At 44.3% G+C, this 22,965-nt stretch overlaps 1 protein-coding gene across 1 annotated transcript in view; it reads right to left on the bottom strand.

The window, feature by feature from the left end:
- The window catches only part of LOC138261214 (cytochrome P450 3A21-like), a 184,051-nt gene that overhangs the window by 156,246 nt on the left and 4,840 nt on the right, over positions 1–22,965 (bottom strand). The gene's annotated exons all lie outside the window — the stretch shown is intronic.

The raw sequence follows: 22,965 nt of genomic DNA, 5'->3' as shown, positions 1-22,965 counted from the left end.
CGTCACCCAGGGGAGGGCCTCGAGGCACCTTAGCTGGGCCGAGGAGGTCACGCCCATAGGAGCTGTGATCTCCTCAGCCCAGCAAAGTTCAGCTCAGGCAGCCAGGAGTCTGCGCAAATTGCGCAGGGCGTGGCTCCTCCGCCCTAAAGGACGGGCCGCCACTGCGTGGTGGGTGAAGTTGCTTAGTTTCTTCCTTGCTTAGTACATGGATTGTTTTTATTCATGCTACCCAAGGATGGGTGCATGTGTGAACATTGGGGCTTTGCAATGCCCTTTATCACAAGATTACCATTTTCACCTGCTGTTTGGGAGTATAAATGATCTCACGCCCCTTTCAGCTAAGACTGTCTAGTTAATTGCAAGGCAAACACGTGCATAAGGTGTGCGCTTGTGCACAAAAGGCTCGCCGGGCGCAAGGACCGATCCAGTTTCTGTGCAGCATGGTAAATGTTGTCAGTATTGGAACACAAAGCACGAATCCAGATTTACAGTTCCTTGGAGAAACTTCAAGTTATTTACTTTGACTAGCCGTAAATAAAACAGAAAATTACGATATCTATGGGTAAATCAACAGTCAGGGTCTAAGGAAAACTATGCTTGTTTAATAAACATTATGTAGAGGCGGCCTATTTATGACCCGCAAAACGTGGGTGCTATATTTGAACGCTGAATTTGGAAAACCATGCAGAAACATGTTATTCGCATTTAATGTTAAATTTGCATGTTTACCACTATTTGTGGTTGAAGTCACATAACTGCCAATACTAAGTAGTGTTATCACAAAGTGTTCGAGAAACTCCATATAACGTTCAATAAAAATATGTTTCTCATTGAGCCACGTTGGTTGAACACAAGTCTCTTCACTTGTAAATTGTTCAAATGCACAAAACTGCTGCGGTTCAATAATCTGGAAGGTGCTTGCTGTTTCGGAGATATGCAGCAAAAAATGTAACTTGGCTCATGTCTGTTATATTTGCACATCAGCCCTGTTTTGGAGCGTTATGTGATTAGGATTTGGCCTAAATGGGTTTCATTTTAACAAGCACTGGCAAAGCCAATGGGAGTGGCATTACTATCGTTTACTTGTTGTTTATTCCATACCTTTCCTCTTTGTTTTGTATTTGTCTACCCCCTGTGTAAGAGTTTGTTTACCCTTTATTTTAATTGGCTACGGTGCATCATTCCACTACTGACGATTATTTATTTCACTTTTAGTTGTTGTTACATAACACAATGGATGTCAGCATCTGCTTACTGGGAGTGTTTTTGGCCCTGGGTCTAAGATGTCCTGGTCACAGAGGTCATGAACGAGCTGACCAGATGGCTGCATGTCATCAATGAGGTGGACTTTAGTTTAACATCCTAAGTATTATGGGAGTTGCCCTGTTTCCTTTCAGTTTTTCCACTTGAACTAGCACACCTGAAAACTGATGTCCAAAATAAAAGCTCATGACTGCAGCTTTTCAAACGTCATGAAATGCGGTCATCTGGTAACCTTAGTCATGAAGGAACTAAACGTACCAGACTGTGAGAAAAAAATACACTGATTTTCTGCAAAAGCGTACAACAAGACGTACACATCTTTTTTTAAAGGGAGATTATGTTTACAATAATTTTGCTTGTATGTTTCAGATGTCTGTTGCAGGTGTGCCTGGGGCCAGGCTGTTACACAAATGCCATTATCCAGCAGTCCCGCTCCTCATTTAATCAACCACTGGAGGAGGATAAATGGAGGATGCAAACGAGGGGCGGTGCTGTGAGTGTATAGGACGGAGCAATAAGTTCCTGATTCTTAAACCCCGAAGAAATAGCTCAAAATAAAACAGCACTAGAAACGAGTTCTTGGAATAATCGTGCGTACTTTAGAAGCCGGGGCCTACGAATTATTAGCCGGTTTTTGTTGCTGGTTAATAATTCCGAGATATTCCGTGCCAGCCAGAACAGGTTTTCGCTGGTCCTACCCAGCTCTGGTTACTGGAGGTGGCCGTGCTTTACTTTCACAGACCAAACCAGCATAGCAGCAATAACATGGCACGTGACAACACACAAGGGAACTCCTCACATAGTAAACACGATGTTAACCTATAACATCTGGACATATTAAGATATATTAATAAACAAATGAAATAGTTAACCAGAAGAGCATCCCGGCGCTAAAATGAAGAAAAGCAGAGGCAGCCATAATTTAAGCCGAGAATATCAGAGTTAATATCCAGTTTTTCAGATTTTTCCGTATTGCGCTGTCTGGGATCACTGCCGATCTTCTAAAGATGGATCTAGTCAGTGTTTGGCAGCCGGATAGGCGATTGAGGACCCGATGACAAAGCATTTTTGACTGGCGCAGTTTCAAGACTGGGTGGTAAGTTAAGACAGAGCTTGTTGCAAACACCTTTTATCACCTTAGTATGAAACAGATTTCTGTATGTGGTACAGCTCCCTCCCAAAATAGCTCTTTGACCCCCCTGACCCCCGCACGGCCCATTTATAAGTTGAAAATAATAATTTCTTCTTTTACTAAATACAAAATAACACGGGACAACGGCCTCACTTTCATAGCCTAAATATGCAGCTTTCATGTAAAATGTCACAAGCTCCCGTGACACAGTAATTAAAAGATAAAACCAGTGTGAAAGACTTTGCAGTTCAAGAAAAATAAATGAAAATGTATAAGCAGGATATACATCTTAGTAGTGCTTGGTTTTATTTTCTTTCTGCTACTTCCAATTTATCGCTGGGCCTCTGGAATTATGTGGCTGGGGAAAATCAGATTCTATGTCAGGACCGGAGGCTTCCAATTATGCTTTCTCTCTCTTTACTGCAAAAACTCATCAGCCAATCAAATTGAAACAAAACAAAAAACTAAATTTCCCATGAAACCCAGTAGTCTGAGTCCACCAATCATAGTATCTCCAAGTGTATATCAGTCTCTAACTCCATAGTCCTTCCTCTTTCTTTGCTGCTGCAGCCATAGATAAGTCCATTGTTTTTTCTTGAATCGCTTTATGACTTAATTGTTCTATTTACTTAAATGTACACAGCATGGAGCAGGAGCGGGCTCGGCACGCTTCGCGGTGCAATTTTGACACGGCGCGCCCTCGCTTAAAAACCTTTTTATTGCCCCGTTTGGTCTACTCCGAAGGGGCCCGGCCTTCGGACGGTGGGTGTGACTGCGTTCCAGCTGGGGAGTCCTCCGACTCCTAGACCGCGTTGTGTGAAAAGAGGACGTGTCCTCTTTCTATTTTAACCACGCGCATGCGCTCATCTCGTTTCTCCTCTAATCGAGGGAACGGAGTGTTCGCAGCGCGATGGAGCTTTGAGAAGAGACTATTTTAGCTCTTCTCGGCTCCGATTTGAATTGAGCCCTTAGAACTCCCGACGGGGCGATTCCCACGTACAAGGCCTTGCCGAGGGGGTTCTGCAAGATCTCCCTCCACATTTGAACTCTAAGAGCTGTGTCAGTATTATAGATATTTGCCTATTTTGTGATTTCTTGCCGGGAAATAATACTCCCCGTGATCTTCTCCATAAATCCTCTGTCATCATGGCGTACTACGCTGAAGAGGATGAATTTTATCAGGAACACCCTGAGAATATAAATGACCATATGGAGGAAAGACTATTGGAGGCTCTGGGCTACCATGTCCAGGATTCTGTGAATCAGGCTCTTATTAATGCATTAAAACCATTAGCTCAGCCTTTAAGGCGTTTTGGGCAGCGTGAATTGAGGGATCGCCCCTCCCTTGATGCTGGTTCACAACCCGACCAGCTACCTGACCTGGGTATATCCCAGAGAGCCTTGAAAAGACCCTTGTCCTCTGCTGATGTTCTAGCGAATATGGCCGCATCGGTGATGCAGGATCATGGCTATGATGTTTACTCAACGGTGGACATTTCTGACGTAAGCAGAGCAACCTCTTCCAGACCCGGGGGTCTTTCGTCTCCTTCCTCTCATTCTTCCGAATCAGACCAAGACCAGGATATCCCCAAACCAGTGGGAAAACGTAAACGCAAATCCCATAATACTCAGGAACGTAGCTCTTCCTTTCGCAACCTGTCCTTTGACCCTGAAAGTATAATCCACCCCAGGTCTTCAGAATGGCTCCCTTGTGAGGAGGTTGCCCAGTATGTTCAAGATCGTATTCGCAAAGGGTTTGACCGCGAGGTTCGGAACACCCTTCGCTCAGAATGCCCTCGTCCCTCCCTGGTGGGGAAGGTAGCTGATACTCCAGACTCAGACCCGAATATGGCTACTTTCATGAGAAAATTTTCCAAAGACCCTAAAAAAGGTCTGGATCGTGCTTGCAAAAGCTGTCAAGACAGACTGCTTGATATTTCTGGCCCTATCACAAAAATCCTGGATTTAGCCGTCCAAGCGAAGGAATCAGAGTCTTCTTTAGATCCGCAGACAATTTTAGAATGGGCTCAACGAGCAATACGTCTTCTGGGCAATGCGAACTGTGCCATGTCTACTGAACGTAGACATTCATTCCTCATGAGAATTGACCCCAAGTTAGCGGAACTCGCTCCTAATGACTATTTGGTGACAAATTTGTTAAGGATCTGGGAAAGTATGTGGCCACCTTTTCTGCCTTGGATAAGACTCAGTCCTCTATGAGGAAGATGTTTAATAGAGGCCTTTTTGCCAGGGCCGGACGCTTTAGAGGCCGAGCGCCGGGCCGTGGTTTCAATCAGGCCTCTGGTAGTTACTACCAACAAGGACAAGGGTATTACTCCAGATCTGGATTCTATCCCTCCCGATCCCGCAGAGGCAGAGGCCGTGGATACCGCAACATAGGTGGCTCCAACCCCGCCGAAAGGCCCTCCGCAGGTGAGAATTACTTCAGTTTTCAGAGGTTTTTCTAGGAGGGAGATTGAAAGATCATGTGATAGCCTGGGAGCAGGTGTCTCAAGACCCGTGGATCGTGGATCCTTCAGACAGTTCGGGGGTACAGGATAGAATTGTACGCCCCCCCTTGTCAGACAAACTTTCCTCGTCCTCTCAGTTTTTCCCAGACAGAAGGGTCTTTCATAGACGGCGAAATATCTTGTTTGCTTCAGAAGCATGCCATTTGCCATTATGAACCACACCCGAAGGGTTTCGTAAGCTCCATTTTTCTGGTTCAGAAAAAAGGAGGCGGGTATCGGTTAGTCCTCAACCTGAAGGATTTCAACTCTTGGGTGATTTACCGTCATTTCAAGATGGAAGGCATCCACCTACTAAGGGACCTCCTGTTAGAAGGAGATTTTTTAGTGCGGCTAGACCTAAAAGATGCTTATTTTACGGTACCCATCTTCGAGCCGCATCGCCGGTTCCTCCAATTCCGTTGGCGGGAGAATTGGTACGAATTCTCCGTCCTTCCTTTCGGTCTGTCATCCGCTCCTTGGTGTTTTACCAAACTTTTAAGACCAGTGGTTCAACTTCTAAGAGAGAGAGGAGTTTGTCTTATTATTTATTTAGACGACATCCTCATTATGGCTGAGTCAGAGGAGTTAGCCCTCCTTCATCTGTCTTGGGCGATCCAAATTCTGCAGGACCTAGGTTTTCTGATCAACCCAGACAAGTCAGTGACATCTCCAACCAAGGTTTTAGAATTTTTAGGTTTCCAGATAGACTCTGTCAAAGCGCAATTATTACTACCTCTTACAAAGAGGAAATCTATCAAGAAGGAGTTGAGGAGAGCCCTTGCCTCTCAGACTATATCATTGAAGACCCTGGCCCGTCTGGTAGGCCTGTTAGCATCTTCAATTCAGGCAATCTTTCCAGGACCTCTTCATTATCGAGCCTTACAACGTTTGAAGATTCTACATCTTCGCAAGGGGTTGTCGTACGCGGAACAGATTGTTCTATCGGACGAGGCCATGTCAGAGATCAATTGGTGATTAGCCCACATGGATGCCTGGAACGGCAGAGCCATTTTTTCGTCGAGTCCGGAAATAATTATAGAATCGGATGCCAGCCGTTGGGGGTGGGGGGCTCGCTGTGGTCCAGTTCAGATAGGGGGCCGCTGGTCCCAGGAGGAACTGACTCTACACATCAACTGCCTAGAGCTATTAGCAGGAGCTTTTGCTATTCGCTCCCTTTCTCCGCAACGAGCGAAATGTTGTATTCTTCTCCGGATGGACAACATTTCAGCAGTCTAGTACATCAACTGTCTGGGGGGGACTAGGTCCCATGTTTTAGCGGAGATTCCAAGGAGTTTTGGCAGTTCTGTCTCATCCATCACATATCAGTGACAGCGGAATACATTCCAGGCCGATCCAATCTGATTGCAGACTGGAACTCGCGTTTCCTGAGGGACGGCAGCGACTGGAAGCTGAACCCTTTGATATTCAACAAGTTGAATGTGCGATGGGGGTCCCTGCACGATAGACCTTTTTGCCTCGAGGCTTAACAAGCAACTGGCCCGCTTTTTCAGCTGGAGACCGGACCCCTTGGCGGCCGGGACCGATGCATTTCTCCAGACTTGGGAATCGGGAACGCTTTATGCATTCCCCCCCTTCATCATGATTCAGAGAGTACTCTCTCAGGTGAGGAGACAGAAAGCGGAATTAGTTTTAGTGACACCCATTTGGAAAGCGCAACCCTGGTTCCCAGTAGCGATGTAACTGTCATACGCCCCGTCTGTGGCAATTCCACAGGACCCTCTTCTGTTGTTAGATCCCGTCACCCTCTGACTTGGAGGGGACAATTGCCTCTCATGGCATGGAGAATTTCAGGAGACGTTGGCAGGTGCCTGGAGTTTCGGACAACGCAATGTTTTTCTTGTCCCAATCATGGGCTCCTTCCACTCACAAATGATATCAATCCGCCTGGAAAAGGTGGGTGTGTTGGTGCAATGAACGAGGTATTGATCCCGTGGGGTCCTCCATTGTGATGATTGTCAATTTCCTTTCGGATTTAGCTTCTCAAGGCTTAGCCTATAGAACTATCAATAATTTTAGATCAGCAATTTCAGCAGGCCATCCCCATTTAGAAGGGAAGCCGATGGGTTTCTTTTTCTATCTCTAACCGTACTAAGACATCTTCCAGAAGTGTTTCATATCCAGCTTTTCCTCATCATCAAAAGCTATGTATTGTCAAATGTTTAAAGACATATGAGGAATGTACTAGAGAGTTACGCAGAGATAATCTAGGACAATTGTTGATTTCCTTACAAAAAACGTTAGTCCTGTGTCAACAGCAACTCTAGCTCGTTGGGTTCGTTGGATTCTTCAAGAAGTAGGCATAGATATTTCTAGATTTGGAGCACATTCGGTTCGAGGAGCGATGGCCTCTAAGTCATTCTCGTTTGGTTCTCATTTAGAGGATATTATGAGAGCGGCTGATTGGTCTTCGGACTCTACATTTAAAGTCTTTTATCATAAACCAATTGTTGATGTGGTGTCAAATGTTGTTGATGCTTTGAACTAGCATAATCCGAAGCCTCCGGTCCTGACATAGAATAAATGTTTTTCTAGCTATCGCATCAAGAATTTTCAATTCTATTAAGGACACGGAGGCAAGGATTATCCCTCCCTTTAGAGAGTCTGTAATATATGTTCATTCAATGATGCAAAGTATGTTAAACATGATTATTACAGTCTGCTTTCTCCCCCCCTTGTAAGATTAGAGCTAGTAAGTTCTGAGGTTATTATAATGATTTATTTTATTTCTAGGTACTGAGAACAAGGGAGTGTGATCACTCTTGAAGTTGGCAGTTCCAATCCAGTTAGGACATTTCCAGTCCTGTTTGCCTTCGGCGACCGTTCGGATGCAGCTCTTTTTTGTTCGCTGTCCGTGGAAAGAAGGTTCAGAGTTCCTGTTGGTGTTAAGTACTTTTATCGCAAAGAAAGAGGAAGGACTATGGAGTTAGAGACTGATATACACTTGGAGATACTATGATTGGTGAACTCAGACTACTGGGTTTCATGGGAAATGTAGTTTATTGTTTTGTTTCAATTTGATTGGCTGCTGAGTTTTTGCAGTAAAGAGAGAGAAAGCATAATCCTCGCCTCCGTGTTCTTAATAGAATTGAAAATTCTTGACGCGATAGCTAGAATTTTTTTTATTCTGCTGCAGGATTGACTGAATTATATGGCAATTAAAGGGAAATTACTCTGCGTAATGGGCACATTTTGTAATAATATCACTTCTTTATTTTCACATTGTTATACTTTAACACTGTCATGGCAAAGGTTACACCTGTTAGTACCAGTTTACCAAAAAATGCAGAAATAGGAAACTAAAAGGTGATCAGTTACCCTTTGCGAAGAGCCTTCCACTATGCTGTCACTGCAGTTTTAGGAACTTGTGTACCGTTCGAGCTACAAACAATTTTTTGATAACATTTGCAAATTATGTAGCATAAGATGGTGGTTTATGTGAAAAATGTGACAAATTCATAATTATGCAGAATACTGCAGAAGTGTATAATTGCAGTGGCCCTCCTTAAGGCACTATATTAAGGGAAAAACACTGACAAGAGCAACGTTTTCACTCTTCATAAGTAAAAAGACTTGTCAAGTTTCACTAATGCAGTACAGGTAGAGAATGTGAAGAAGCAATACAAGTGCCTTTTATACAAAGTAAAGCACTGGCAACAATTTCATGGTAGCACTGACAACATGTTCTGCCGCTGTCCTGCCTACTCTCAATCTCCTGAGGTGCTCGCAGAAGGCAGTGCCTGCTAATTTAAATGGAAATAACTTGCATAAGATACACCCCACTTTGAGGCACCAGTGACTGTGCATTTATTCTCTCCCAACAAGTTCTCTAATTTTGTCACATGCAGAGACAGAAATGGATTGTAGTGAGGGCAACTGGAATTAGATGATTGTGCAGCTGCAGTCACATTTGCCACATAATCCATCATCTGCTGCATAACTTACAGACTGTTAGGCCTGGCATCCTTGGCGTGGTCCCTCTTGTCTTTTTTGCCTCTGATTCCCCTGTTTTGACTGTGTGCTGGACTCTGTTTTTGCTCTTTTTGATACTCTGGGCACTTTACCACTCCTGACCAGTGCTAAAGTGCACGTGCAGTGCTCCTGTGTAAATTGTATGTGTAATTGGCTTTTCCATGATTAGAATATCTGATTTACTAGTAAGCCCCTAGTAGAGTGCACTAGAGGTGCCCAGGGCCTGTAAATCAAATTCTACTAGTGTGCCTGCAGCACTGGTTGTGCCACCAACATTGGTAGCCCTGTAAACATTGCTCAGTCCTGCCATTGCAGTGTCTGTGTGTGCAGTTTAACCTGTCAATTTGACCTGGCAAGTGTACCCACTTGCAAGGCCCAAACTTTCCCTTTTCATACATGTAAGGCACCCCTAAGGTAGATCCTAGGTATCCATATGGGCAGTGTGCAGTGTATGTTAAAGTTTGGACATGTACTGATGTGTTTTATATGTCCTGACAGTGAGCTACTGCCAAATTCGTTTTTCACAGTTGCAACGCCTGTCTCTCTTGTTGGTTAATCTGGGGGGGCTGCCTTTAAATATCCTTAAAGTGTAGTTTCCCTTTGAGAGCAGATGTAGATATGAAGTTTGGGGTCTTTGCACTCACAATTTAAAAATACATCTTTTGGTGATGTTTTTTAATTGTCTGTTTGAAAATGCTACTTTAAGAAAGTGGACATCTTTTCTTGCTTAAACCATTCTGTGACTCTGCCTGCTTGTACTTTACCAGTCTGGGTCAGACTGACAGTTGGGCTGTTTGTGAATCCCCCCCAGACAGTGACACAAAGGGAGCCGGGGTGTAGCCTGCATATCCTGATGAGCTATCTGAGCTAGAGTGGTGGGAGGAGTGGTCACTTACACCTGAATGGGCTGTGCCTGCCCTCACACAATGCAGTCTCCAACCCCCTGGTGGGTGTCTGGGTCCAGACCTGGGAAAGGCAGGATCTTGTGAACAACAGATACTTTCCTTTAAAGTTTTCCTACTTCAAAGGCAGAAAGGGGTATAAGTAGTGGACCCAAACCCCCAGATTTTCAGATTACATCTGGAACCAAGAGGAACCTCTGCCAAGGAGAAGAGCTGAAGAGCTGGTGGAGGAGGAATATTGCCCCTTTGCCTGTGACTGTGCTTTGCTGGATTGGCCTGCAGTTGCTGCTTCTGCCTTAAAGAGGACAAAGACTGGACTTTGTGGTATATTCCTGCTTGTGAAGAGTCTCCAAGGGCTTGAACTGAGCTTGTCTCCTGTTTTGAAGTATCAGGGCCATCAAAGACTTCCTCTGCCAGCACCTGGACTCTCTGCCAAGACTCTTGCTCAGACAAGTGGTGTCCTATACAGTCCCTGGGCCCTTGAGAGGTGAAGTTGGCAGAACAAGGACTGAAATCCACACAAAGAACACCCTGAAGGGAAAATTTAAACGCACCACCAGCAACGCGGTTGAAACACTACTCGCCACCCACTTCGGGGGTAAAATCGACGCTCTACCTGCATCGTGGCTGGGAGATTGACGCATCATGGCTGGAGAAACAATGCAACATCCGCTTGCGGCTGCTGAAAATGACACAAACCCCACGCAGTGTGATTTTCCAACACAGTGCGGCTGGATTTCTCATGCATCATCGCTGGGCATCAAAAATCAACACAAACCTGGCGGATCTGAGGTGCCTGTCCGGAAATTGATGCATCACTCTCTTGCAGGAGAGAAAATTACACATAGCCAACCTGACCGAAGAAGAAACAACGCATGGCCTCATGTGCGAGTAAGGAATCAACACATCGCTGACCTTTCCAACGCATGCTCGCCAGTGTGGCTTTATTTTTGATGCAAACCAGGTACTTTGTTTAAAATCAACGTTTCATAATTTCCTATGGAGTAAGACTCTTATTCTTTTGAAAATTCATATCTTGATTTGTGTATGTTGGATTTTTGTCGTTTTGGTCTTGTTTGATTTAGATAAATATTGCCTATTTTCCTAAACTGGTGTGGTGTCCATTTTGTAGTGTCTTCACTGCATTACTGTGTGTGTTGGTACAAATACTTTACACATTGCCTTTGAGATAAGCCTGACTGCTTGTGCCAAGCTACCAAGGGGGTGAGCAGGGGTTATCTAAGTGTGTATTTCCATTGCCCTGACTAGAGTGAGGGTCCCTGCTTGGACAGAGTGCAAACGGACTGTCAACTAGAGACCCCATTTCTAACACATTACTTTAACAAAAAGCCATCTTAAACAGATGGAAAGTCACTAAAAATGTGGTCACATGTTGTTGCACAGTGGAAGGCCCTCCGCAAAGGTTTACCCATCACCTTTCAGCTGCTTATTGCTGTACTTGCATTTTAAACAAGTACTAATGAAGTAAAACATTTTTCCAGACAATTTTAATGTGTGAAAAATGACAAATTAATAAAGTAATAATACCTCGCATTACGCTACAAAATTTGGTACTTCTGTGTTGCATAATTACAATGGCCCTCATCATAGTTCTATTATTATCCCTTCAGTCCTAAACTGAATAGAGAGAGGAAGGTGAAGAAGAGGGATGGAAGGGTAATAGGGAGGAGGCTGAGGCAGAAGGAAGGATGGTGAGCAAAAAAGAAGCAAGTCGAGATGGAGAGACGGTCGGTGAGTCAAAGAGACAGAGGGGAGTGAGTAAGGGTTAGAGGAATGTGAGGGACAGAGAAGAGGGGAAAGAAGACAGAGAAGAGTGAGGTGGAGAGAGAACGTTTCTGTGGAAATAGAAGGGTGAAGTGCAGCAACAGTAAGTTGATACAGTGAGGGGATGGCAAGGTGAGAAGTGAGAAAGTAGGAAACGTGGAAGGGAGGAGGGTAAGGTGAGAGAAAAAAGTTGAGAAAGATAAGGGCACAGCGCGGGAACAGGTGGATAAAGGAGAGAGAGAGTAGGGTAATGTGACGAGAGTGAAGTGGAAGGAAGCAGATGGAGAGGTGAGCAGGACAGCCAGGTGTAGTGGAGATGAAGGAAGACAAAGTCAGGAGAGAGGAAGGTGAGACAGAAAGAAAGGAGGTTGATATGGAGAGAGCAGAAAAGATCAAACCCAAAGGTTTAAACCTATAGTAATACACAGTTTAAACTAATAGAACCTGGCAGTAGGTAGGGAATGCAGCTCATACCCGTTCAAGACCATCCAGCATACCCAGACCCATCTGACAGACACCTGGGAGCTTCTGGACACCCTGTTCATCTTTATGGCCCACCCGTGCTTCTTCATGGCCCTCCCAGATCCCAAATCCTGAAACCGGGCCTGATGTTGTAACGTGTGGCAAGAATGTTTGTGCATATTTCTTGTGTGGCATTTTTCTGGTGGTGCTGTGTTCTCTTGTTTTTTGTTATGCGGCTGTGTTTTTGTTCTGTGTTATTGCACTAGGTAGCAGCTGAGTTATACTGTAGTATTAGTTGTGTTTTCCGTTTGGACTGGTTTGTTGTCTTATGCCCTGTTATGTTTCCATTTTGTTGTCATGTTGTGTATGTTATTGTGGTATGTTCTTTTGCATACTCAGATGTCAACAAATGCTGCAACATTTTTAGCTGCAAGCATCATATGCCTTTAAAGTTCCTGTAGCATCAATAATTTACCACTTCCTAAGGTGGTCAAATACCACGGCAGTTGCTATGCAACTATTTAAGACACCAGTCAGCCCAAAACCGTGAGACCTGTCTTAGATTAGCATTTGCAGTGCTCACTTTATGGTATATGTGCATAGAGGGAGAGAGGGTTCTGAAAGGAATATAGGAGAACAACCAACATTGGATGAAGAAAGGATCAGCTTTGTAACAGTCTTAGTGGTGCTGGAGCATTTTCTTCATTTGCAGGAATCAATGTCCGACAAGGTCAACAGATCTATGGACCCAGCATAAGGGTGTGGAAAACCAGACAACAAGTTTCAATACAAACCAATTTATTTACTCAGTATGGCCCATGTGACCATGCAAGGAAACTCCAGTCAGGAATACAGTTAAGTGGTTTTAGTACAAACTTAAGCTCAAATTCATATAGAAAATTCTCAAAACAAAGATATAAAGATACAGAATCACCAAGGGTTGACCAAGGTGACGAAACAGGTTCAGGTGAACTAACATTAAGAGAACTAGACAGTCAACTAATATCATACAAAACATCAGTAAAGATACTTAATGTACAGAAAACAAGTGCTGCTCTGTTCTTATAAGCAAAAGGCAATTAAAATCATCTGAGTACATATCATTGGTCATGCCCTACAAATTAGCCAATCAGGGATTAACCTGTGCTGGGCAGAACGCATGCAGACAGAACGGGACAAACAATTTTGAAAAAGTTAAATCTTGGGCAACAAGTCTCTAACTAGAGCAGGCAACAGGTAAGTAACAAGCATTTGCAATGCAAAGGGTCTTGTGTTTGCTCGCGTTAGAGCTGTTAGCGTTGTGAACTCCTAACCGGACTTTTCTTGCCACATAAACTAATAATGAAAAGTAAAACAGTTTCACATATGCGAGCCCATGGTCGATAGGAGCGTGAAGGAGACACAGAAAAGGAAACAGAAGTTCGATCGCAGTGAAACTTATCGGCAAAATGCAATATTTTCGATGTTACTGGAAAAAGTGCAACTATCCATGTAACAGCGTAGATGTCATGCAAAGCGCTCGACTTCTGCCCAGCAAGATTGGGCTGCACAGGAAATGAAAAGATAAAGTAGTCCAGAAACCAGCTGAAAACACGAAGCCTTGTATGTTTTTAGTAGTTTACCGGTGCGCTCAAGGACGGCTAAACACCGGAAAAGCCATGACGTATACATGCCTTTCACAAATGGAATCAATCGACTTTTAAATGGTAAGCCCACGAACTAACGAAAGTGATGGGCATGACTTGGGCATGGTTAGAAGCCCACACAGAGATTACAAAATGGTCCAGAGCGCTTGCATGCACTCAACTCCTAAAATGGAAGGCATTTAGAAGCCTGGTCAAGAGTCTTTTTCTTGGAGTCAGGGGAAACATTTCTAGGTCTCAGCAAGGCATTACAGGAGGGCAAGGGTAGAGAGAGTCCAGGAGGTTCAGCAGCTGAAGGTAGGCAAAAATAATCTATTCTTAATCCATCCGGGGGACAATATATTAAAGTTCATATGTCAAGATGATTTATCAGCTCATCACTCCACATTGACAATGAAGGGGTAACATCCAATATAAATCGATCATGCAACTCCATCTTGAAACATCAGCACAGTTTCCCAGGTTTCTACGGAGAATGTTGTCCATCTGTACACTTCCATGCGGGATTGCAACAATTGTATATGTCAGGACACAGTGCTAAATGTTCCCTATTCAAGGGTGAATTTACAAACTATCAATGTGTCTGACAATAGATCTCTATTACCAAACTACCATTCTCTTAGGAACAAAATCTGGAAGAAAGGTAGACGTTAGCAAGATGAATTAACATTTTCTACACAGTCATGAATACAGGGCCTATGAGCATATACCTGGAGTCATCACACATTATTGTCGATGGGCCTTGATGGCGTTACAGCTGCATAAAGTTGCGGGCGCAGAAGAAAAGGCAGAGAGAGTCAAGCAGCACCTTAATAAAGTTCTGCTCCCTTTTCACTCCACACTATTCTTTTCTTTATTACTTCTGTGTGCCTATAAGTGCAGAGCTATCATAGCCTTATGTACAAGGCCTAATCACTGCATAATGGTAGTAGGGCAATGAACGTGCATGCATCAAAGGATAAGGAAAGCCTGATCTTACTGCCCAGTTCAATATATACATATCACAGTTACCTTCTTCTACAGTCTGACAGGCTAACCATCATTTATTTCCAGAAACTATCAGCTATTTCTTGTCTCTCAGGCATGTAACACAAATAGATAAACACCTATGAGACTCACACCTATATTCATAAAGACATAAAGATGCATAAACTCACCAGCATATAACATCCCTTACACATACTGTCACATTCAGGATCGCAAAGCCAAAAACCTCTATGCACATGCTACAATAATAATAAGCACACCAATATTCTTAGGGATAACTACGCAGACTCACACGTACAGACCCAGGCAAAAACATATCCAAACAAAGACCCATACACTCAGACACATAAATACATACAGGCACAAGGAAATGGGCATACATGTGGATGCATGTGGACACTTATGGACACAAACCCCAGTAAAACCCATAAACACACCCAGACAGATTAAAGGGCACACAGACACATGTGGACACAGAAAGAAAGCTAGACAGACACATATACATCATGTAAAAAAATCTAACAGATATATCGCCCTTGCTTGTCCCATTTTGCTGTTCGTCGACTTGCTGGCCACTGCAGGTGCTAGGACACCGTATTATGTAGATTGACTTTACTGTGTGAAACACAGTGCATTCTGGGATATACAGTGACACAAATATCAAGCTGTTTCAAGCTACGGCAGGAGTGAGCTCATCGTATGTAGATACCTGGGGCCAGTAGCAACTAGGTAAGGCAGGACGCCAAATCAGATATGTAGTCTAGATTTTTCATCCGTTTCCCTGCCACTTCTTGGTCTGATTGATGTAGTCCGGAAAAGGTGGGCAGAAGGTCAGAGTTGCCCTAGTCAGTTGCTGTATTGTCCCACCCAGCCTCTGTGTAGAGTCACTACTGTGCATTGCACCGGTATAAGCACACAATTGAGAAACGTGCATAATGCACCCATAGCATGTAGTGTGTTGTTATAACAACACTTTGATTCAAAATAAACCAGTGAAACATGTGCGGTCCCCTACATTAGGCTGGTGTTTGCACCAGCAGCGCCTCCTCCACTATGGCGTAGGAGCGTCACCCCACCACCCCGCCAGCAGCAGCCACTGCAAACCTTTAACAATGAAATGATAATAAACTGTATTTATTATTGTTTTATTGTTGAAGGGGCAGGGCCCTATGGGATGACAGGGACAAAGGGGAGTGCACTTGCACTTCCCCTCAGTGTGCAGATATGTTTGGCTGGCCAAACACACATGCGCACTGTACTGTCTCCAATCCAGCACTGTGTTGCCGGGTTGAAGAGAGCAGGCACAGGCTACCAGTTTGCCTAGGAGCACCCACCCAGGGCGCTCCAGCCAATCCTAATGCTACTTTCATGCAGCGTTAAGATTGGCCACAGGGCAGGCAGGAAGCTTGTGCCTCCAGTGACCAGGAAAGAGGAGTGGTGCAGTGCCATGGCGAGGCAGTCATGTTTTTATTTTATTTTTGTTTATTTTGCCCCCCCGCTGCGTGCCGAACCGCCCCTTCACCGTGCAGCGAGCCGCAACTGGTTTGCACAGTTTTTTAAAGAATAATCAATAGAAGTCGATGTGCGTAAAACTTACTACTGCACACTGTTGTACTAGGATGGACGTGGATCACATAGAATGTGTGTCTGTGCATTGTCCTTCTATTATCGCATCCTATTAGGAAATATTTAACATGCAATGTTTTGGCAAATGCCAGATAAGGAAAAAGTGCCAGAGATGGTAACATAATCTGTGTGTTGTCCTGTCATTGACGGACACTGATTGTGGGGGGGAGTTTGACTCCATTTGTAGAATGTCTGCACCGTGTATTGTTACATGGTCAGGTGATGTACACATATTACCGCACTCTCTACAGGTGTGTCCAGCACAGATCCACCAGAGGGAGCTGCGTCCATGCCAGATTTTCAGGAATCTACAGAATATTTCACAATCAGTTACGCTAAATAGAACTTATTTACAGAGCTAGTGATTATGCAGAAACAGTAGCAAGGATCCGGCCCTCCTTGGCACAGTCTGGACAACAAGAAGGGCGGGGTGTCAAGCCAAAAAGCCAAAAAGAAACATGTGTTTTTTACTGGTGGGTACAATATTGACAGTGTCTGCGAGCCTCACAGTGGAGATTGTGTCCGGTCCCGAACGTCACGTATGTAATAATACCTTGTATCCAATGCTGAAGCTCATGTTCCCTTGGCAATACAAGCACTGGGAAAGGTCTCAATAGGTCTCACCTATGTGAGGTCTAATGGCTTTGCCAATGTTTTAGTCATGTTGCATAGCAGTGCAGATGCTGTTTGGCATGGCTAAAAGAAAATGAAAGTGCTCTGACACGGTCAATGCTGGCCGCTCTATAGTGTTTTTGTTGTTGTTTTTTTTTACTTTTAACCATGCTGCAGAGCAGACCCACAGCTGTACACCATGGCAAAGGAAACATTTGAAAATCGAAATAGTTATATTATTTGGCCTTTTAAAGTTTTTTTTAAGCCATGTTAATAGCTGCATGACTGATGTGCAGCATGGATGAAAGTAAAACAAAAAAAGAGGTATGACGCGGCCTGGGTTCAATGCGTCATAGCACTTTTTTTCCCCACACTTTCAGCCATGCTGCAGAGCTACGCTGCTATACAACATGGCTAAAAAACATTGATAACACCAATAGATATTGCATATGTGAGACCTCAGGATACCATCATACATGACCCTGGTAATCCTCAAGATGTATCCCTACATGACTCTGCTACTCCTCATGATACTGCCCTACATGACTCTGGTCCTCCTCAAGATACTGCCCTACCATACTCCAGTGCCCCTCAAGATAACCCCCTTCTTGACTCTGGTCCTCCTCAAGCTACCTCCAAGCATGACTCCGTACCTTCTCAAGGTACCACCCTACATGACTCTGGGCCTCCTCAAGATACCGCCCTACATGACTCCTGTACTCCTCATGATACTGCCCTAAATGACTCTGGTAATCCTCAAGATCCATCCCTACATGAACTCTTGTTCTCCACATGAAACTGCGCTACGTGACTCTGGCCCTCCTCATAATACTGCCCTACATGACTCTGGTCCTTCTCAAGATAACACCCTACATAACGCTGGTCTTCCTCATGATACCGCCCTACTTGACTCTGGCCCTCCTCAAGATACCGCCCTACATGACTCTGGTCCTCCTCAAGATACTGCCCTACATGACTCCTGTACTCCTCAAGATACCACCCCAAATGACTCTGGTAATCCTCAAGCTCCATCCCTACATGACTTCTGTTCTCCACATCAAACTGCCCTACGTGACTCGGGCCCTCCTCATGATACTGCCCTACATGACTATGGTCCGTCTCAAGATAACACCCTACATAACACTGGACTTCCTCATGATACCGTCCTACTTCACTCTGGCCCTCCTCAAGATACCCCCGTACAGTACTATAGTACTCCACAAGAGACTGCCCTATATGACTCTGGTCTTCCTCATGATGCTGCCCTAAATAACTCTGGCCCTCCTCAGGATACTGCCCTACAATACTTCAAAACTCCTCGAGAGACTGCCCTACATGACTTTGACCCAGCTCGCGGTTCTGCATAACGTCACTGGTGCTCCACCTGATTGTCCATGTGAGTGTATCGAAGAATCCTCACTAGCAATAGCTGCTACATTTCCTGTGTCATGTGTTCAGCTACTAATGCAAGACAGTGAAACACACATTTTGTATGCAGTCTATTAATGCACTTCCACTACACTTCTCTTGCATTGCAATGGAAGCAGTTCTTGTCTTAGGCAACGCACACATTTCTGACGTATTATAGGGAACTTTCGAAGAATTCACAATTGGACTCTACTCCAATTAGTGGAACAACAAGAGTTTCACTGAGACTTTTACATAGGTTGAGAATCTTTTATTACTACCATGTACCCCAAAAGGCCTTCAAAAGTTATTTGTAACTTAAGGCATCATCTGATAAGGTGACAAGTGGATCACAAAATGTAACTGTTTATCTCGAGCAAGGCTATAAATGAGTCTTTAATTTCTTTAAACGTATTATTGAAACCATTCCAAACTATGCATATGCATTTTCCAAGTAAATTAGGGAATACTGTTGAGCCAGTCAAATTCAACATATCCACAAATTGCTAACCCTACGTTTTCCTAACTCACAATCAAAGATCCTTGTTTTGTGGCTCCTTTAATTTTCGCTAACCAGTCAGAATTACTATATTGGGTAACCTGCCTTAATTTTCAAATCGGATCGCTAAAGAACTGTTAGGAATTGCAACTGTGCAAGGACCGGGGGATGAAAAATGTTTTAAAAAATGCAGATTTTATTATTTGATCAATATCCACTAGGTCCAGTTTCAAGCTTAATGGAAGTGAGCAAGAGCAATTAAAAAGACAGAGAAAGTAATTTTTGCATAATTTGAGAACAGCAGAAAATAGGTTGGTTCATCATGTATGGAAATGATACCTATGATTACACAACCTTATATTGAACTTAACTTAGAATCAACTGCTAAATCGACCTTCTTTTATACTCCACTATTCTCCCAGCTTGAGAGAATGTGATTTACCATAAAGGGTAATAAACAAGTTGACAACTTTTCAGGAAGTATACCAAAACTAATGACTAATAACGTTTTTGTCCCAGATATATTACGGGAAGACTAAGATTACAGCAACATATTTCTTAATAAAGCAATTTGGTCCCAGAATACTTTTTCCCCCATTTGTCAACAATGTAACAAAAACAGTGTGTTGCTCTATCATTGCCACCACATTGAAATATTGTGTATTTTCTGAGTGGAGGTGTCACCCTCGGTCAAGTCACTGAGTCTGATTTAAACAAATCCATAAATGCCAATGACCTTCCTCTTCAGGCTCACATATGGATCAGACTTTTATTAATGTTCTGCTTTTTGTGGCTGTTTTACGAACATTGCTGTTAGCCCTTCACATCACATACCCCAAAGCACTATGAAGTCTATTTTGTCATAGTTCCCGTGCTATAAAAAGGCACCTGTTAAAGTAGTCACTGATTACCAGGCTAAAAAACCTATGGGGTAAGTTCTATTTTTAATCCATTATGTCAGTAGAAAGTCTTTTTGTGAATTTACAGGCAATAAAATGCATTGATTGCATGTTCTAACACATTTTTCTGTTCCTTTTTAGGGAGGGAGTAATGTTACCAGTATCAGTTTGGAGCCAACCACAAGTCCTAGAAATTATATAAATTCTTGGCACTGCTGCTGTGGCTGTTAGTAGTGAGGGACCATATTTTACTTCTTCATGATATGCCATGTATGAACAAACCATAGCCAAAGCCCATAGGTCTAGCCTCACCCTGGCATCCTGGCAATCTTAGGCCTGATTCACAAAACATACTTGAAAATTGAATCCTATAGTCTCAGCTCTACACTTGAAATCAATGTCCAGCTATCATGGAATTCAGAAAGGATTATATGATTATTTAAACAGTTGCATCTTATCCGAAGTGTTTCAGCATTTTTTTGGAATTCTATATTACATCCATGTGACAGCATTTTCACATGCATATATGCATACAAATCACAAGTGTTTATTTGTGCATGCATTAATGTGACGCACAAGTGCATTTCCACTTGCTAACTTGTTTCGTGTGTTCATGCCTGGAGGAATATATTTTTGTATTGTAGAGAAATTCCTTCCAGTATACACCAGTAATCTGCAGGGTTTTCGCTCCCCTATAATACATTGAATACAGGCTTATTCCTGCTCTTGGATGTGAACATTTCAAAGGATTGTGAACAGTGCAAACTTGAAAATTTGTGGGAGATCCCCACCGTGGGGGGAACACATAGTATACACTTGGCTTTTGTAAATAGCAAATGTGAATTTTCACTTATAAATTAAGGCACTTGACTAAATAAATGTAATTTAGGTGCACAAATATCATTTTAAATTAGCCCCATTATTTGTATTGTTGTAATCATTTTTTACTAACACTTATAACCTTCATGAACTCCTGTTAATGATTTCCTTATTACAGTTCTACTCGAACTTGCAGTGATGAGAAACTTACATGGCGATGGCCCATTATAACATACTACATGCCATTTGTGACACTAACGTCTCCAGCACATCCACTGGCCTGTGGCGAGGAGTTCCATCTGGGGGGGGCGAAAACTGGAGGGGTATGGCATTTAAGGAGGCTCCATGCTTTTCTCAGTGCAGAGTCCGTCTTATCAACACTTCACACCCAGTGGCTATGGGGGTGTTAAGATCTGTCTAAGGTGGTGGAAAACTGGCTGGAAAATTATCTTCCTGGGTTGAAGGAGGTGGACAAATACAGATTGATTAACACCATACAACCTCTGACTGACCACCTGCTGGAATTGGAAAGAAACTCAACAAGACCACAAGGACTTACAGCAATAGATAGAACATAAGCAGTAATCAGGAATCACAGTAAATAAATGTATGTACTTGTCATAAACACATCATAAATATCCATAATAGGAACATTATAGAACATATGGCAAGTCATAACGTACATATCAGCATATCATGACTGTTACACAAGTTACTAGTACTCTGCAATGCCCATAAGAGGAGCATGTACCAAATACCTACTTTGCAAAAGGAGGACCTGCTTGTGGTGAAAGAGGTACTCCTGGTGCGTAGAAGAGGAAGGTAGGGCCCCCGGTGCTCCTGTGCATAAAACGGGGGCCACGTTCAGCTCCTGAGGGAGAGGGGCGGTTGGCACCCTCTCTGATGTTTGTAGGTTGGGGCCCCTCCTGGGACCCACGATCTTTTGGAATTATCCTCGGCCGCTACGGGCCCTCAACCAAAAAGGGGAGGTGCAAAACAGCAAACCCCACCACGGGGGAAGTAGAGAGACCGGCTGGTGCGGGGGCCTCCGATGAGGCTTCTACCCGCCTGTGATCTCCTGTGGCACTAAGGGGGGCCGGGGAGCCTCCGTTGAGGCCTTCTGTTCCACCCCAGTTCTTGGCTAGAAGGGAGGGGGCCTACCATGAGGCTTCCGCCCTGTTTGAGGCCCAGCCGTGCCCGACAAGGCATGTATGCGGTGTATTAGCCATTCACCGGTCCGCTGCGAGAGACAGCACCACAGTTGGTGCCTTCTTGTCCCCCGGGGGCGCCTTCCTCAGCGCGCTTCACCCCGGGGGGGACTGGATGCAACCCAGCAGTATCTATCTTCATTCCCTCGTGCCCAGGGGCGCCTTCAGAAGCGCATCTCTGACACGCTCGGATTTTCGGACGGAAAGAGAGCCCGGGTCACAGCGGTGAGGCTCACTCTGGTCCCAAGGTAACGCACTCCCCCGGCGCTATAAGCACAGGAGCAAAAGCGCTTTCAGGGCGCATGGGGGCCACTATGTAGAGCGCTCTCCACGAGGCCATACAGAGAGGGGCTAGGCGCTTTCAGGGCATCGTCTGCTAGGCAAAAACGCTCCTCCTGCACTACTCCCGTGCAGGGAAAAATAGAGATATGGCAGAAACAGGGGCCACAGCACCCAGCTCCTGGAGACCATACATGAGGCAAAGGCGGCAGGGCCCAGCCTCAGGCCAGCACAAGGAAGATACAGTCGGTGGCAAATACTTCTGGTGTCCCAGCAGGTCACAGGTCAGCACAACAGCAGCAGCCCTAGGCGGTTCCTGGGAGGTCCTTCCAGCAGCGTATCCAGTTCTACGTATGTTTCTTGTCCAGAAATGTCCCAAGAATGTCTAAATTGTGGGGAAAATTCATCCGTACTTATAGTCAGTTTGCAGTGTCTCTTACAATGAGGAGGAGAGGGGGTTCCAACCAGTTACAACTGGTTCTGGGAGTGCCCCTTCTCTCCTCCAGTACAGGCTCCAAACATCAGTGGGGGGTAAATGACCCTAATGTGCGAGGCCAAGGCACAGCCTTTACAAATGCAGGTGTGCCCCAACACTCCCTTCTCTCAGCCCAGGAAGACTATACAATATGTAGATGCATCTCTTTGACTCCTCCACCCTCCCTGTGTACAGGCTGTCTGAAAAGTATGCACAAAGCCCCAACTGTCAGTCTGCCCAGATGTGGATTGGAGTCAAGCTGCAAAACACCAGAGTCATGAGCAGAGAGAAATGCTCACTTTCTAGAAGTGGCATTTCTGTGATAGTAATAAAAAATACACCTACACCAGTAAGAAGCATTTCTTACCACCATTACAACCATACCAAGCATGCCTACGCTTTCCCTCATAAATCAGACAATGCCCCTTACACATAAGGCAGGGCATTTCTAATGCAATCCTATGAGA

Source organism: Pleurodeles waltl, chromosome 10, assembly GCF_031143425.1.
Source record: "Pleurodeles waltl isolate 20211129_DDA chromosome 10, aPleWal1.hap1.20221129, whole genome shotgun sequence".
NCBI lineage: Eukaryota > Metazoa > Chordata > Amphibia > Caudata > Salamandridae > Pleurodeles > Pleurodeles waltl.
This window is presented reverse-complemented; position numbering and strand designations above follow the sequence as displayed.